At 41.8% G+C, this 17,614-nt stretch overlaps 1 long non-coding RNA gene across 1 annotated transcript in view; it reads left to right on the top strand.

Moving 5' to 3' along the window:
* Positions 1-17,614, top strand: part of LOC148115456 (uncharacterized) — a 68,118-nt gene that overhangs the window by 41,342 nt on the left and 9,162 nt on the right. Inside the window, exon 2 of the long non-coding RNA XR_015732549.1 lies at positions 9,982-10,150. This is a non-coding gene — a long non-coding RNA (uncharacterized LOC148115456). The remainder of the gene's footprint in view (positions 1-9,981; positions 10,151-17,614) is intronic.

Here is a 17,614-nt window from a genome sequence, read left to right as displayed (position 1 = left end):
AGAGACATTTTTGTTGGGCATTTTACCAGACAAGTATCACAAAGGGAATGTATATCTGATTTTGCATGTATTGACTGCAGCAAGAATAGTATTTGCACAAAAATGAAAGTGAAGAGATCCCAACAAATGAAGATGTGATTAGAAAAATATTAGAATGTGCAGAAATGGATAAACTAACACTTACAATTAAGGAAAAGAAAGAAAGTGAATATTTTTTGACTTGGGACTTACCATACTTTTTGGAAAGATACACTTCCCCCCCAAAAAATGGGTGAAAATTGTGGTGTGTCTTATACACCAAATGTTGCTGAAGCCCCACCCAACTGCCAGGCCCCACCCTTTGGCCTTTTTCAGCCTCCGTGCATCGCATTTTTGGCTTCCACACACTCCAATTTAGACCTGTTCCAGGCTGTGGGGATCGTCACAGCACATTGCCACCGATCGCCACCTCCGCACGCCCTATTTTAGGTTTCCGTGCATCGCATTTTCAGCCAATTCCAGGCAGTGGGGATCGGTGGCAGTGGCAATCCCAACCACCTTGAACCAGCTGAAAATGCGATGCATGGAGGCCAAAAATGGGGCATGCGGAGGCCGAAAACGCAACACGTGGAGGCGGGTTGTGGCAATCCCCTTAGCCTGGAACAGCTGATTGGCAGTATTCTGGGAGGCTGTTCCAACTGCAAATCAGCTGCTCATGCTGAATCAGGCTGCGATAATGTGCTGTTTGCTGTTTGCTGAAAGGACACTAGCCAGATGAATACCAATGGATGCCGGAAGGCAGAGGCAGATTTTTTTTTCTTGTTTTCCTCCCCAAAAACTAATGTGCGTCTTATACTCCGGAGCATCTTATACTCCAAAAAATACTGTATTTAATCAATGGGTAACTGACAAAAACAGGAGCTAGAAATGGAAATATATGGAAGGATCAGTGATATAAGGAAGATATGTTAACTTGGTTAAACAAATTTTATGATTATTATTACTATCAATATTAATATAATTGATATTAATGCAATGAATATTGTTATAAACACTTTGATTATTATTTCCTAAAATGATTTGTACATAGACGACACACTGAAATTGGAATTTTTGTATGTTATAAAATAGAATAAAAACTTGTTACAAAAAAAAAAAGGAAGAGAGGGAGGGAGGGAGGGAGCGAGGAAGGGAGGGAGAGACAGAGAAGACAGAAAATGAGATGGACACACAAACATAAACATATCCATCTCGCATAAGTGATTCTAAGGGGTTTACAAAAAGTTGGTCATCTCTTATAACACTTTCAGTAAAAAGTTGGTGAAACTGTTTCCCAGACATACTTAATGAACTGATGAACTGAAATAGAAATCTTTTAGTTTTTAGCAATTGAAAAGCCATAGTCTAGTCATAATTATAGCAATTCAATCAATTAGCTCAAAAGGATGTCAGTGGGATTAAATAACAGAGTCAATGAAGTGAACTGCTATTTGAAATCAGAGCCTGTTTACAATCAATCTGGCAAATTTGTCTTTCATATATTGTTTCCAGTAGCTGTAATAAAATGTGGGAAAGACCTTGGGGGAAATGGGCAAAACACATGCTGCCAAGGGAATGGTCAGATAAGAGACAGCATAGCCCACAGCTAGATAGTGAGTAGGGCAAGAGAAAAGACCCATCCTAGTTTCTCAGGCAGTAGAAGAGATGGGGGTACAATATTACAAGATTATCTCTGTAACATTACAAACTTGTATTTACTCATCTGGTTTGATTCCTAACTGATTTACCCCATGAGGTGGACAGCAGCCAATATAAGCCAATCAAAAACAGCACCATAGGAGACAAGTATGCAAGTCAACATAAGCAAGAAAATGGTAAGAAAACATATGTCCTCTCTAGACTAATTCAAATCTCCAGGATTAGATGGATTACATCCCAGGTTCTGAAAGTCTGGCAGATGTGATCTTGGAACCATTGAACAACATCTTTCCAGGCTCCTGGAGCATAGGGAAACTACCAGAGGACTGGAAAAGAGGTGATGTGGTTCCAATCTTCAAAAAGGGGGAAAAAAGGAAAAGGGAAAACAGACTGAAGACCAATTAGCCTGACATCAATATATGGAAAAAGTCATGGAAAAAAAAATCAAGCTGCAGATTTGTGAGCACTATAAATGGGTAAGGCAATAACTAGATACCAGCATGGGTTTGTTAAAAACAGCTCATACCAGACAAACCTTATTCCTTTTTTGACAAAGTGACTAAATGAGTGGATCAGGGAAATGCTGTGGTCATAGTATACTTGGACTTTAGTAAGACAATTGACAAAGTAGACTACACCTACTTCTTGAAAAGTCAACATAGGTAAGAAAATGGTAAGAAAATAACAATGTGAGGTAGACAATACTACCACCAGAGGGATTTGCAATTGGTTGACATTTGCACTCAGCATGTAGTCCTCACAGAACTATATCTACATGGAGGGAAGCATATAATGGGGTACTTCAAGGTTCGGTCTTAGGCCCAGCACTCTTCAACATCTTCATAAATGATCTAGACAAGGGGATAGAAGAGGAACCCATCAAATTTTCAGATGACACCAAACTAAAGGAAATAGCTAACACTTTGGAAGATAAACTCAAGATTCAGAAGGATCCTGGTAGATTGAACACAGGGCCCTATCCAACAAAATGTAATTCGGTGGTGAGAAAAGTAAGGTGCTATACTTAGACAAAAAAACCCAAATGCACATGTATACAATAGGCAGTATCTGGCTCAATAGTAATAACTGTGAGAGGAATCTAGGTGTCCTAATGAACCACCACTTAAGTATGAGCTAGCAGTGTGCTGCAGCTGCCAAAAAAGCCAACACAGTCCTATGCTATATCAACAGTGGCACAGTATCAAAATTAGAAGTGATAATGTCACTTTATACCACACTAGTGAGACCACACTTAGAATAGTGCATCCAGTTTTGATCACCATGATACAAAAATAAGATGCTAAGACTCTGGAAAGGGTACAGAAAAGAGCAACAAAGACAATAAGAGATCTGGAGGCTAAACCATATGATCAATGATTGAGGGAACTAGGTATGTATAGACTAACAAAGAGGGAGGACTAAGGTTGACATGATAGCAGTCTTCTACTTGAAGAGCTCAAGAGGTTGACTATTCTTCAAAATACCTGAGGGCAGGACAAGAAGTAACAGGTAGAAGATCATTAAAGAGAGATCTAACCAAGAAGTAAGAAGCAATTTCTGGAAGTGAGAACAATCAGTGGAATGGCTTGCCTCCAGAAACTGTGGGTGCTCCATCACTGGAAGTTTTCAAGAAAAGGTTGGACAACCATTTGTCTGGAATAGTATAAAGTGTCCTGCTCAAGCAGAGAGTTGGGCTAGAAGACATTAAGAGCCCTTCCAGCCCTGTTCTATGTTCTGTATCCTATGTACACTTGAGCAAAAGATGTGCTTCTTTACATCCGATGCACAAATTCCTGAAACTCTACATGGTGCATAGCAGGGGTAAAATGCTCCCAGTTTGGACCAGATTGCCCGATCCGGTAGCGATGAAGGTGGGTGGTTCAGAGAACCAGTAGCAAAAATCCCTGCCCTCCCCATGGCCAGCTAAGCCGGACAATCATCAGAGGCTTTTTTTAAATTATTTTTAAAAGCATTTTTTTCTTCAACCTCTTTGCCCGAAAAAATGCTTTTAAAAGTAATTAAAAAAAGCCTCTGATGATCCCAGCTGAGTTGCCTGACTGGCAGAGGCCTTTTTTCTTTTAAATGCCTCTGACGATCCCAGCTGAGTTGCCTAATCAGTAGAGGCTTTTAAAAGAAAAAAAGCCTCTGCCGATCAGGCAACTCAGCTGGGATCGTCAGAGCCTTTTGAAAGCATTTTTTTTTCAACCTCTTTGCCGAAGAGGTTGTAGAAAAAATGGTTTTAAAAGTAAAAAAAAAAAAAATTGGCTACGTCCACCCAGTCACATTACTCCCCCCAAGCCATGCCCACAGAACTGGTAGTAACAAATTTTAGATTTCACCACTGGTACATAGTCCAAACATGTGGACAAGAGTACATTCTTCCTTTTTCATACTGGTGGCTGCTGGTGTTAAAACATGAACATTTTTTCATCTCCAGGATGTTTACTGGAATAGGTAGAAAAATTCCAAAATGTTTTGTGATTTAGATTTCCATTCTCTCTTTTCTGCCTGCTTTCTTTTATAGTTTGATTTTGTGAAATGTTTCAGAGTGGTGAGAAGAATGCTCCAGGGAAGTAGCAAATATTTCTGCAATTATCAGTGTGAATATAGCAGATTTGTTAGCATTATTAGAGACCAACTAAAATAAGAAGTTCTCACTTTTTTTTCTTTCCAAGTAATTTATTTAAACATTTATTATTATTATCTTATTTTGCCTTTCATTGACCTTATACAAAGCAGGAGATTTGTTCTTATATTATTCTAATATTTCCTGGATTGTTTCATTATCCCTTGGCACAGGACGATCTCAACCATCCAAGAATGATTTGCTTGTTTCTACAAATGACTGTCAAATGACGGAAAGCAGCGGGAGTGCATTTATCACTCTTCTTCTGAATACATGTAGAATTTTGGAATTTTTTATAATACCTTTGCCACCTAAAAGGACATTAGCATAAAAAATTCTAATATTCTAATGCAGAGATTATTCCTATTAATATAAATATAACAACTAGCACATATGTGCGAGGGGAACCTTTATCTTTTACCTTTAATGTTGTCTATACCTGTCTTACTTTTATCATAGCATTGGTATATAAATTGGAGGGACAGAGGGAGATATGGAGGGAGACATGAATGGATTTTGTTGTCTTCTCTGGACAGTTTATGCAATGGATGTGTTACAGCACACTTTACAAACTATATGGTTGAGTTTGTTAGAGGTGGCATCTGCCAGCTCCTATTGGCCACTTTAGGCTGCTGGTAGCCTGTCCTTTCTCTTCTGTTTGCTAAGCGTTGCCCTTCAAGGCATTACCATTTTGAGACAGGACCTGACATTTGCCTGAATAGTGTTTCCTGAGAAATCAAAACCAGCTCATGTATCTGGTTCTATGGAATTCTTGGGGCTCCTGGGGCTTGGTTGTTTGCTTCCTGATGTTCCCAATAATGTTACCTTGTTGGATAATAAAGCATCTGCAAGCAAACAAAAGAGTATCAAGAACTCACAGTTCAATCCTGAGCCACATATATTTCTTTCCAGTGCTCATTCTGGCAGCAAAGAATCGCAGTTCTTTGTGAACGTGGAGATATTGCTATCCTTTTGCCTGCTCCATGAGCTCCTTCCATATACTGCCAGCTAGGATCACTCAATACTAGTATTTATTCTGACCTAGGCTTCCTGAGACAGTAAAAAACACACAATTAGTCCAAAAACCCTCTTTTTTTCAATGGCTGTGAATTCTGTTCATTCACAGCCTGTAATGAGTCACAAATAGTTTGTAAAGAGTCCGACAGAAATCTGCCACAGTCCTTCAGGATAAGGCTGATAAGCACCCATCTTTATCTCCCTTGACATGCTGCCAAAGACCTAATTGGCAATTAGCTTTGCAAGGCCACATGGAGCACAGAGTCAAAACGGAGCTTCAGAATTTAAACCAACCAGAATGAACAGTTGCTTCCTGCAAAGGCTCATGTGTCTTTGCACCTCCTTTATGTCTTATGTCTTATCCTATAAGACCATCTCGAAGACCTACTCCCAAGTTGTCCCTTTTGTCTTAACCGTTCTTGCCTTCTGGCAGCTCTGCGCATGCGTGCACTGGGAATAGGCTCCCCCTGTTCCTCTGCCTCGCTGATGTCTGACTCTGGAGGCTCTGGAGGCAGCCCATAACTCCCAGATGGCTTTGGCCCCCACTCTGCCTCTGATGCAGAGCCCTCGTTCGAGCCTTCCACAGACTCCAGGACTGGCTCCTGTTCCTCCCCAACCTACTCACTGTCCAACTCTGCTGCCAGCTCCTCAGGCCGCTGGCGGACCACAACAGTATTGCAATTCCCTTGCAATGCTAGCCAAGGATTGGCTTATTATCGGTCATTCCTTCTCACTTCAGCCCATACCACACTTGCAACCTGTCAGCCAGGATATTAATGGACACAGGTTGAGTGCTCTTCCAAATGAGAGCTAGACTTTACTCAGATATGGTACAACTGATAGAACATAGCCTGAGCATTTTCTGATCAGGAAAATTGAAAAGTGGTACCACTGAAGTATCTTCTTCTACCCCACCCATCCTTCCCCCTTACATGTTAAGGAAAATGATTGATATTCCCCCATTTTTGTTATCAGAGGGAGGGAAATGAAGTCAATAGACTACATCATTTCCCTTGTCACTCATGTTAAAAGTGTAGGAACAACATACTAGCACACTCACCAGCCTCATTACTAAGGATTCAAAAGAGGGTCCAGCCTCTAGGGCAGTGAATGTTTATCAGCATATTTTTCTGCCAGCTCAAAACCTGGCGGAAGTGGCGGATTGTATTTTATCAAAGTTTCTGACAGGACTCCCTACTATTTGACAGGAGTTCAATGGCACCTGCCTCCAAGCCATGTCTCCAAGCATGAAGCCAAAGTTCGTTCAGGATCCCAAAGGTGTTTTTTTCCAAAGGGAACTAGACTTTGTTTTTCCTTGAAGATGTTTCGCTTCTCATCCAAGAAGCTTCTTCAATTCTGACTGAAGAAGTCATACTGAAGAACTTCTTGGATGAGAAGCGAATCGCCTTCAAGCAAAAACAAAGTCCAGTTGCCTTTTGAAAAAGCACCTTTGCGGGCAACCATGATCTTGATAACTGAGAATCTCCATAGACATTTGTTGTGGATTTATAGCCAAGCAAAGGTAGTTAAATCCTAGCTACAAGAATGATAGCTACAATAATTCCCATTCTTTCCTATTGCTACAGCATTTGCAGATTGGTTTGTTCACTTACTAAAATTATTGAATTAAATGTTTGTACCACAACCTTTCAGGGTGGAATAGGAAGTTTCTTTGTAGTGTATGATTACTTGATGGATGACCTTCCCTTAGGAAAGGATATAAGTAATCCAGTTGGCCTTTTCACACATCCTTTCTACGATTCTAGTATTTTGTTTGCTTGGAGTAGAACTCATTCAAAGTATAAAATGGATTATGCACACTGTTTATAGCTAAACTTTATTCTCAGAGGCAATTTCTTCCAAGTTGGATTATTTCAATTTTTTTGGGAAAAGCCATTCTGGAATTTATTTTTAATCAGCCTCCATGTTCTTTCACTTAGGTTCCACAGAAGAGAGATTTATTTTCTCCTTCAGTGGGAGCCAATCATTTGGATCTGATGGAGCTAGTACAAATATATGATTTTATTCTTATTGTAATATAAAAAATACATAATTCAGCAAGGCAGAATGTTTTACTGTATTTATATTGTCAGAGTTCATTAACATTTGCATAAGCTTTAATTGAAAAAAACAAAACAAAAAACCAAGGTCTCTGTTCTGAGGAAGTGGGTGGAAGAAATTGTCTGTATTCCAATTACACAACACTATGTTCCAACTGTTCTCATATAAAACCTTGATTATAACACTGCAGTCTGGGCTGAATTTTCTTCCTTATGTACTCAAAATATACATTTGAATGTCACTCAAATAGCCAGGAATATGGCTGGGGGAAGTGCCAGAGGAAGCTACCGATTAAACAGCCTTACCTTTTCCAGGTTTGCAGGAAATACAAGCACATTTTTTGAATAGATCTGCAAAAGAAGTTTTTATCCGAAATTCATGAGAAAGGAGCCCAGAAATTGGCTGGGAAAACAAGAAATGTTCTCTACAGTATATATTAAGAAAGTTAAGCACCCCCTTTTAAAATGGAGGAAAAGCTCTTGGATCCTAGGAAGAGCATTGCAGCTGCTGTCACAGAAACATAAGCAACCTCCCAACCCCACCCCAAGCCTTCCTTTTAAAGAATTGTTTCAAGAGCACCCTAAATTATTTTCCACAGTGACTGCCGAAACAGCTAAGGCAAGGCGATATTATCTGGGCTCAAGCCTTTTTCTTGAGATTCGGAAGACACACGAAATGCTCTAAATCCTATCATGAAGCACAAGGACAGCCTGTTCAGCCGAAATGTGAAGCAGGGGGAAGGGACGTGAGAGAACAGATCTCACAGCAGTTTGACTGTATGGGTAGCAATGTTTTCCCTTTGGTTCAGAATGTTAAATGCAGCATTGTGTGGGAGGCAGCAGGGAAGAACAAAAGCTGTTAGTGAAATGAGAGTGAGCAAGCACGTTGCCAGCTCTGTGCTATTATAAGGCTTGGCTGGCTTACTGGAGAAAGAAAAGAGAGAAATGGAGCTCATTGCTTGAGGCTGAGTAATATTTTCACCGACTTTACTGAAACACAGCACATCAGCATTCAGCTACACCCCAGATTGGCATGAGGCATTTCATTGTTACATCACTCTCCATTGCAGAGAGAGAGAGATGAAGGGAGGGAGGGAGAAAGAGAGAGGGAGGGAGAGAGAGAGATTCACTCAGGTTTTGTTCACCCAGCCTCAAAGGCTGAGGGTCACTAGACATGAATCTAGTGAACCCAGGGTTTGCTTCAGTGGTGGGTTTCAAAATTTTTTTACTACCGGTTCTGTGAATGTGGCTTGGTGGGTGTGGCTTGGTGGGCGTGGCAGGGGAAAGATACTGCAAAATCCCCATTTCCTCCGGATCAGCTGGGACTCATGAGTCATAGATGGGTCAGAGGTGATATTTACTGGTTCGCCAAACTACTCAAAATTTCCACTACCGATTCTGCAGAATTGGTCATAACCTGCTGAAACCCACCTCTGGTTTGCTTCCTCTTCCTTTGCATTTCATAGCCCACAGAAATGGCATGAAAAATCTCCTCCTCACATCCAAACTGAGAAAATAAACTAACACCAAATGGCACCTTGCAGGTAAAGAACATATTGCTTCCCTATGGATTTTTCGAAAAAGAGAAGGAAATCAAGGAGGGTGTTCAGGCTTGGTGAACTATAACTTCTAGCAGACCAGGGAGAGGTATTGGGAAATGAAAGAAAACAACATCTGGATGCCCAAGTTCCCTAACCCTATTCAGGATGGCTACCATGGTATAAATAATAATAATAATAATAATAATAATAATAATAATAATAATAATAATAATAATAATAATAATAATAATAATTTTATTTATATACCGCCCTTCTCCCGAAGGACTCGGGGCAGTGTACAGCCAAGATTAAAAACATAAATATACAATATCATAGTTAAAATTAATTAAAATCATTAAATAGTTTTGGCCAAATTTTAAAACCCAATATTAAAACCCAATTTAAAATCATTCAGTTAGACAGCCCCACCTGTCAGAACAGTAGGGTCTTGAGTGAAAGACCCAGAGGTCAGAAATGTTACGAATATCCGGGGGCAATTCATTCCAAAGGGCAGGAGCTCCGACAGAGAAGGCTCTCCTCCTGGGTATCACCAGCCAACATAACTTGGCCAACGGTACCCTGAGGAGTCCCTCTTTGACATAAAAGTCAAATGTATAAAATAAAAATGTATAAAATAAAAATAGATACAAAACATTGTTGGAAGAAAAATCCAGTCCACTTGCAAAATGGGAGAAAGACGCTGAAAATAAATTGGAGGGGGTCACATGGAAAGAAGGTCTCTGTTTATTTGGTTTTCCAGAAACTTCAGTGACAGCAGAATATTTCTGGGCTGACTGACCAGTTGGGTGGGTGAGTAGGTGGATTTTTTATAGGGTTCTGTGGTTTGGTGATTGAGAGGCTCCAGGGGATTGTGCAATGTAGTGAGCCTTGTGTCTTTTGCTCTTCTAATGGTGGTGGGTAAATAATCCTATTACATCCTGAAGGTCATGTCCAATCTTTTCTTGAAAGCCGCCAGTGGTGAAGCTCCCACAACTTCTGAAGGCAAGCTGTTCCATTGGTTGATTGTTCTCACTGTCAGAAAATTTCTCCTTATTTCTAGGTTGAATCTCTCCTTGATCAGTTTCCATCCATTATTCCTTGTCTGGCCTTCAGATGCCTTGGAAAAGCACCTGGAAAAGCTTTGGTGATCCTCCTCTCTGTGGCAGCCCCTCAAATATTGGAACACTGCTATCATGTCACCCCTGGTTCTTCTCTTCTCTAGACTACAGGTAGCCATACCTAGTTCCTGTAATCATTCTTTATATGTTTTAGTCTCCAGTCCCCTAATCATCCTGGTTACTCTTCTCTGCACTTTTTATAAAGTCTCCACATCTTTTTATAGTGTGGTGACCAAAACTGGATGCAGTATTCTAGGTGTGGTCCAGGGGTGGTATTCACTTACCTTCGCTACCAGTTCGCAAATGTGAGCGCGCGCAACGAAAAAATTAATTCAAGAACCCAACAGTCTTGAATGTAGTTGGCTAACTTTCTGTTGCTCCTGCTATTGTGGAAGATCTTATTAAATACTTTGTTAAAATATATTATGACACTTTTGCTCTACCTTCCATTTTCCAAGCTCTCACATGATATATTCAAATCTAATAAGAATTCCTCCGAATTTACTTTAATTTTTTCAAATCTATGGTAATATTAAATCATTATAATACCTCATAGTTTGGGCATATCTACATTTTTATAGCTCCAGAGTTTGCTGCCTCTAAGCCAACCAGCAATTGAAAGCTCTGCTTCCTGATTTTCCATGATACAAATATTGCTTTTTTTTAAAGGTTGATATTAATTAAAATAATATTTTACCCCTACAAAAAATGATATGAAGTAACTCTCCTCAGCATAGCCTTTGTGTTATTTATTTAACTTGTGGTTAGTAAGAACAAACCCTTCTGTGAAGCAACTATATGGGGGTGTGAAGTTGATGAGAAAAGAATGATGGAAAAAATTGTCCTGCCCAGAGCAGCTGCATTGGTGGGAAAGATATAAAAGCATTATTTGAAACTTTGAAAAGTATGCTTCACGATCTCAATCCAATTTGGGAAGAGACATGGAGGCCTGCCTTTGCAAATGCATTCCAATAAATTCTCTTTGTAGGTCTTTGGTTATTTGTTATAAAACAAATATATATATATATTCGTTTGCAAGACAGATGATCTTAATAAAGTTATGATGGCTCCATGGCCATAAAAACAAGGGCTAAAACATATTTTAGGTCCACAACAGATAATATGTGGAAGAGGCTCAGATAGACACCTCCCTAACTAACTGAAACACAAGTAGTCAGAGAAGGAATAATATATAACTTTCAAGAATCTATAATTATAGGCACTCTCAATAGTTTTCGCCTTCCTCTAGAATCGATTTCTCAGTCTGTTCTATGTAGTGGGGCTGACAGGAGTTGAATAGATCTCACATCTCATCATTACTATTGTTAATGGGGTATCATAGGTGGTTGCTATAGTGAGGCTCATGTTGAGAAAAGAGAGAAAACATAACTAAAACCAAAACTGCTAGATTCATTCAGGCTAGCTCTGCAGCAGGTTACGGACAAGATAAAGGGAAAGCCAAAAGGACATATTCTTTAAAAATGATTAGCAAGGCATTTTCACTCTATTTGGGATGTGAGGATAAACAATTTCACTGTGCTATATATTTGGCTTCAATCATTGCTTTCCTAAGAAGAGGTCATTGGATCTGAGCTAGAAGAATCTGTATGACCACTAGATGGCAGCAAGATTTCCATATTTTTTTTCTTTGTATCTCTTTCCTGCCCTATAGTGGTCAACTCCATATATGCAGCCCAGATTTTGTAGAACTACCATACTTAAGAGAGCCTTCATCAATTTTTCACCGAATCTTTGAAGTATTTTAAATGAACTGAGAATAATAAACAAGGCATTAATATATTTCGTGCCTTTGCGGCCTCTGACCCGGTGTCGATCCCTCGCGGCTCCTTGGTTCACCGAGGAGCTGAGGGAGATGAAATGCCAGAAAAGACGCCTAGAGAGCGGTTGGAGGGCCAGTCTCGCTGAATCTGACCGAACACTGGTAAGGTCGCATATTAAGACCTACCTAGTGGCGATAAAGACGGCAAAGTTTAACTACTTTTCCACCTCTATTGCGTCATCAGGGAATCGTCCGGCCGCCCTGTTCAGGGTAACCCGCTCCCTGCTCCATCCGGGAGCACGGGAGGATCCCTTGGAAGGCAGGGCGGAGGATTTCGGACAATACCTGTATGACAAAATCGCTCAGATCCGGGGGGATTTGGACTCTGACTGGGTAGATCAGGGCAGGGTGACGAGGAATAGTCTTGAGAATGTTACCTGGGAGGAGTTTGATGCTGTGACTCTGGATGATGTGGACAGGATTTTGGGGAGACTTAGTGCGGCCACATGTTTACTGGACCCATGTCCCTCCTGGTTGGTACGAGGCTGGCTCCAGGGTGTTATCAACGCTTCGTTGAGTGAGGGTCACTTCCCCGCCGCCTTGAAAGAAGCGGTGGTGAGGCCTCTCCTCAAGAAGCCGTCCCTGGATCCGGCAATATTGGCCAACTATCGTCCTGTCTCCAACCTTCGCTTCCTGGCGAAGGTTGTTGAGAGTGTGGTCGCGCGACAGTTTCCACAATTCTTGGAGGAAACATCCTATCTAGATCCATTCCAGTCGGGTTTCAGGCCTGGACACAGCATGGAAACGGCATTGGTCGCATTGGTTGATGATCTCTGGAGGGCTCGGGACAGGGGTTGTTCCTCTGTTCTGGTCCTGTTAGACCTCTGAGCGGCTTTTGATACCATCGACCATGGTATCATGCTGCACCGGTTGGAAGAGTTGGGGATGGGGGGCACCGTATTACGGTGGTTCTCCTCCTTTCTCTCCGACCGGTCGCAGTTCATGTTGGCAGGGGGGCAGAGGTCGACCTCAAGGCCTCTTATATGTGGAGTGCCTCAGGGGTCGGTCCTCTCGCCCCTCCTGTTCAACATTTATGTGAAGCCGCTGGGCGAGATCATCCGTGGCTTTGGGGTGAGATACCACCAGTACGCTGATGACACCCAGCTGTACATCTCCACCCCAGGCCACCCCAACGATGCCCTTGAAGTGATGTCCCAGTGCCTGGAGGCTGTGCGGATCTGGATGGGGAGGAACAGGCTCAGGCTCAACCCTTCCAAGACTGAGTGGCTGTGGCTCCCGGCATCCCGATATAGTCAGTTGACTCCATCACTGACTATTGGGGGCGAGTCGTTGGCCCCCACAGAGAGGGCTCGCAATCTGGGAGTCCTCCTGGATAGGCAGCTGTCCTTGGAGGAACATCTGACGGCTGTAACCAGGGGGACCTTTTGTCAGGTATGCCTGATCCGCCAGTTGCGGCCCTTTCTTGATCGGGATTCCCTGTGCACAGTCACTCATTCCCTCGTCACCTCTCGCCTTGACTACTGCAATGCTCTCTACATGGGGCTCCCCTTGAGGAGCACCCGGAGGCTCCAACTGGTCCAGAATGCAGCAGCGTGGGTAGTGACGGGAGCAGCCTGGCGCTCCCATGTAACACCGCTCCTGCACGAGCTGCACTGGCTCCCATGGTCTTCCGGGTGCGCTTCAAGGTGTTGGTTATCACCTTTAAAGCGCTCCATGGCATAGGGCCTAGCTATCTTCGAGACCGCCTGCTGCCACCGACGACCTCCCATCGACCCGTGCGCTCCCACAGAGAGGGCCTCCTCGGGGTGCCATCAGCCAAACAGTGCAGGCTGGTGACCCCCAGGGGGAGGGCCTTCTCTGTGGGGGCACCTACCCTCTGGAATCAATTGCCTCCAGAGATAAGGAGAATCCAAGACCTCGGTGCCTTCCGCCGTGCCCTTAAAACCTTCCTTTTCCAGCAAGCCGGGCTGGCCTAATTTTTTTAAGTGTTTTTAAGTGTTTTGTTTATTGTTTTTAATCAATGGGGCCAAATTTATATATGTATATTTTAACTGTATTTTAATATTTGTATTTGATGTTTTTACTTGGCTGTTCACCGCCCTGAGTCCTCAGGGAGAAGGGCGGTATACAAATTCAAAATAAAATAAAAAAAATAAATAAAATATTTTAGATCTCTCCTTCCAAACCCCAATGTTTATTTTGGAATAATTAACAGTTCATATTTGGGCCCTTAGAGTTTAATTTTTTTAAAAAAGCTCATACTTTTTAGGTAAATGAAATATCCTGATAGTACTTTTAGCTAGTTTACACAAAGAGAACAGCACTTCATCTTGATCTTGGTGCATAGAGAAATATACTCAAAATTCAAGATTTATAAGCCTTTCCCACTCCCCTCCCCTCCCCGTTCTCCTCCTCCTCCTCCACCTCCTCCTCCTCCTCCTCCTCCTCCTCCTCCTCCTCCTCCTCCTCCTCCTCCTCCTCCTCCTCCTCCTCCTCCTCCTTTTCTTCACCAGATGGAGCAGTTGCTGTAAAGTAATTTATCTCAGTGTCTAATTCTATTTTGAGGCTGACTGGTCTTTCAGCCCCATAGACCTCAACAGTTCACAGATGTTCGCAGGAATAGTTTCAGTACACTGTAAAACAAGAAAAAAAAACCATGCATTAGGAGAGTACAGATTGTGATGGAAAACTATTCTGTGCCAAAATTGCAACTCATTGGAGAATACTTTTTTTTTTTTTTAATGTAGCTCCAGGGATTATCATTCATGTTTTTGTAACCTTGAAGCTGCACTATACCGGTGAACTGAATCTGGAAAAATAATGCAAATATGAAGTTCATGTTATAATAATGCATATCTAAAAGGAAAGAAGAGGGGTTAGAGTCCTAAAGTAGGTTCAAATCCTCTATTAGGCACATGGTGACATTAGCCAAGCGTTTTTCTCAGGATTGTTGTGAGGAAGTTATGAAAGCTTTATATATAGTATGCCACTCTGAGCTCTTTGATGGTGTATGGAAATGTAGTAAACTTTTAACAGACCTATACAAAAAATGTCTTTCTGATGCAGAAGCCTTGAGTAGTGGACCTTAGCATTAAAAAAGTCCTTGTATACCCACCAAAACTTGTTCAGATTTCCAAGAAGAATTAATATTACTACCGACGACCTCCCATTGACCCGTGCGCTCCCACAGAGAAAGCCTCCTCAGGGTGCCATCAGCCAAACAATGTAGGCTGGTGACCCCCAGGGGGAGAGCCTTCTCTGTGGGGGCACCTACCCTCTGGAATCAGTTGTCCCCAGAGATAAGGAGAATCCAAGACCTTAGTGCCTTCCGCCGTGCCCTTAAAACCCACTTTTTCCAGCAAGCCGGGCTGTCTTAAGAAGAAATTTTTAAATGTTTTAATTGGTTTGTGATTTTTAATTTTTGGGCCAAATTTATATATATTTTAATTGTTTTTTAATATTTGTATTTCATGTTCTTAATTCTGGCTGTACACCGCCCTGAGTCCTCAGGGAGAAGGGCGGTATATAAATTGGAAATAAAATAAAATAAAAAATAAAAAATCAATTAATTTTTTTAAAAAAACAACTCTGATTTTGGAAAGGAGTATCTGCCAGGAAATTCTTTCAGCTCCATAAAATATAGCATTTAGCATAAATCGAGGCTTCTCCTGGATCCCCTCCCTCAGTTTCTAGTCTGGAAAACAAAAGGCTTGAAACAACATCTCTTTACTTGAATTTAATAGCATTATTACATCCTACAAAAGTTTCCTTGGCTTTTTTTTCTGTGTGTGTGTGTGTGTGTGTGTGTGTGTGTGTGTGTGTGTGTGTGTGTCTAACCATATCCAATTATTTTTATGAGCGCATTCTGGCAATATGTTTTTGTCCTCCTTTTTTGTGATGCTTGAAAGACTTCCCAAAAAGTGCAGCCAGCAGCTCTGCAGGCTTGCCTGAACTCATTGTGCCATTGCAGCAAGGAGCTGTTCAAAGGTGATCATACGGAAGAGTGAAGACAGGTGGGTGATATGGACCACTTGCCACATAAAATCAGCCCAATGATAATCAGATTGGATGACATTAATTATGCTCCAGTGCAGCCTCTCTCTCTCTCTCTCCTCTCCGTCTCTCTCTCTCTCTCTCTCCTCTCCATCTCTCTCTCTCTCTCTCTCATGTACACACGATACACAGATACCACAAAACAAAATAAATGATACTAATCATGAATCTAAGCCATGCACAAAATAAAAAGTTAAATGTTCATAGAAACAGCTACTCTATGGAGAAAAGTTAAATATTCCAATGGTGTCTGTGGAGATTCATGGTTGTCCCAAAGGTGCTTTTTTTCAAGAGGCAACTGGACTTTCTGGTTTTTCTTTGAAGAAGCTTCTTGGATGAGAAGCAAAAAGTCTTCAAAGAAAAATCAGAAAGTTCAGTTGCCTCTTGGGAAAAAAAGCACCTTTGGGATATTCTAATGGTGGCCCAAGGGCAAAAGCAACAGTATTTAGAAACATATATTTGAGACTGGTGGAAGAATATTGTGGATGCTGATCTCTTCAAATCTATTTTCCACCATTCTTTTAGAGTTTTAAGCCTAAAAATGACTCACTCTTAGGCCATTGACTATAACATCTGTTGCATTCTGGATAGTTAAACTCCCCTTCTTTCTTCAGGAGGTAATTCTAAATGTTCCTCAATATTCTTCTCTGAAATCCAATATAAACTCAAGGAAAAACATGATCTTGGTTATGTTTACTCAGTCATATTAAGAAAGAGAATTTTTGGGGGGAAAATTGCCAAGAACACCTGAATATCTTTTGAGATGAATGAGATGAATGAGAAATCAAGTATGTCACTGAAAGAAAAAGAGAGTGAGCACAGAAAGTTGCCATCTGGAGTTGTTCAAAATAAAACTGTGTTATGAATGCTTACTGTTGTGATATAAGCAGGGAGAGTAGGCAACAACTAAAAGGCAACATTTGGAAGAAAGCCAAACTGCCCATTACATTAGATCAGTGTCAGCACTTCAAGCTGCATTTACTCTAGTGCTGACATAAGAAAGAGAAGCGGAGGCGTCTGGAAAGGGACATTTGACTTTTCACCTACTTATTTTCCCTGGAGATAATATCCCCTAGAAGATGGGATGGGAGGGGGGAAATTCCTTTGAGCTGGAGTAGTAGATTAGGGGTAGAGTGACTTGAAAGATGGCCAATGAGTGCAGGGGAATGGGGAACGGAAAGGGAGGGTTTTGGGTCTGGAAGTCAGTGTTGGCTGTGATGGAGTTGGAATTAGAATGTCGTGCTTAATAAATGGGAGTTTTCATTAAAGACTTTGTTTGAAATGCAATTTATTTGAGACGACCTCAAAGCCTGACAATCAGGCGTCCTCAAACTTTTTAAACAGGGGGCCAATTCAGGTCCCTCAGACTGTTGGGGCGGCCCGGACCGGCTGGGTGGGTGTGGCTAGGTGGTCATGTGACTGGATGGGCATGGCCAATTTCCCAGTCCCTTAAACAATACACACAAATTAAACTTTAATTTGTTATGCTCCTGGGGGTGGAAAGCAGGTTAGTGAAGGGATGTGGCTGCCTTGGGGGCAGGTGAGGGACTTCTGTTTGTGTATGTGTGTGTGTTTGTGTGTCTCCCTCCCTCCCCCCTGTGTGTGTGTCTCCCTCCCTCCCTCCCTCTTTCTCTGGAGAGAGGCTGGGGAGGATAACAGTACCACTCCAGTACCACTCTGCTTCCCAAAACGGGCCCATTTTTGGCCTCCAGAAGGCAGGT

Source organism: Pantherophis guttatus, chromosome 2 (genome assembly GCF_059756535.1).
Source record: "Pantherophis guttatus breed Tessera chromosome 2, ASM5975653v1, whole genome shotgun sequence".
NCBI classification, from domain to species: Eukaryota; Metazoa; Chordata; class Lepidosauria; order Squamata; family Colubridae; genus Pantherophis; species Pantherophis guttatus.
Note: the sequence above shows the minus strand (reverse complement) of the source record. Positions and strands in the feature narration are given on the sequence as shown.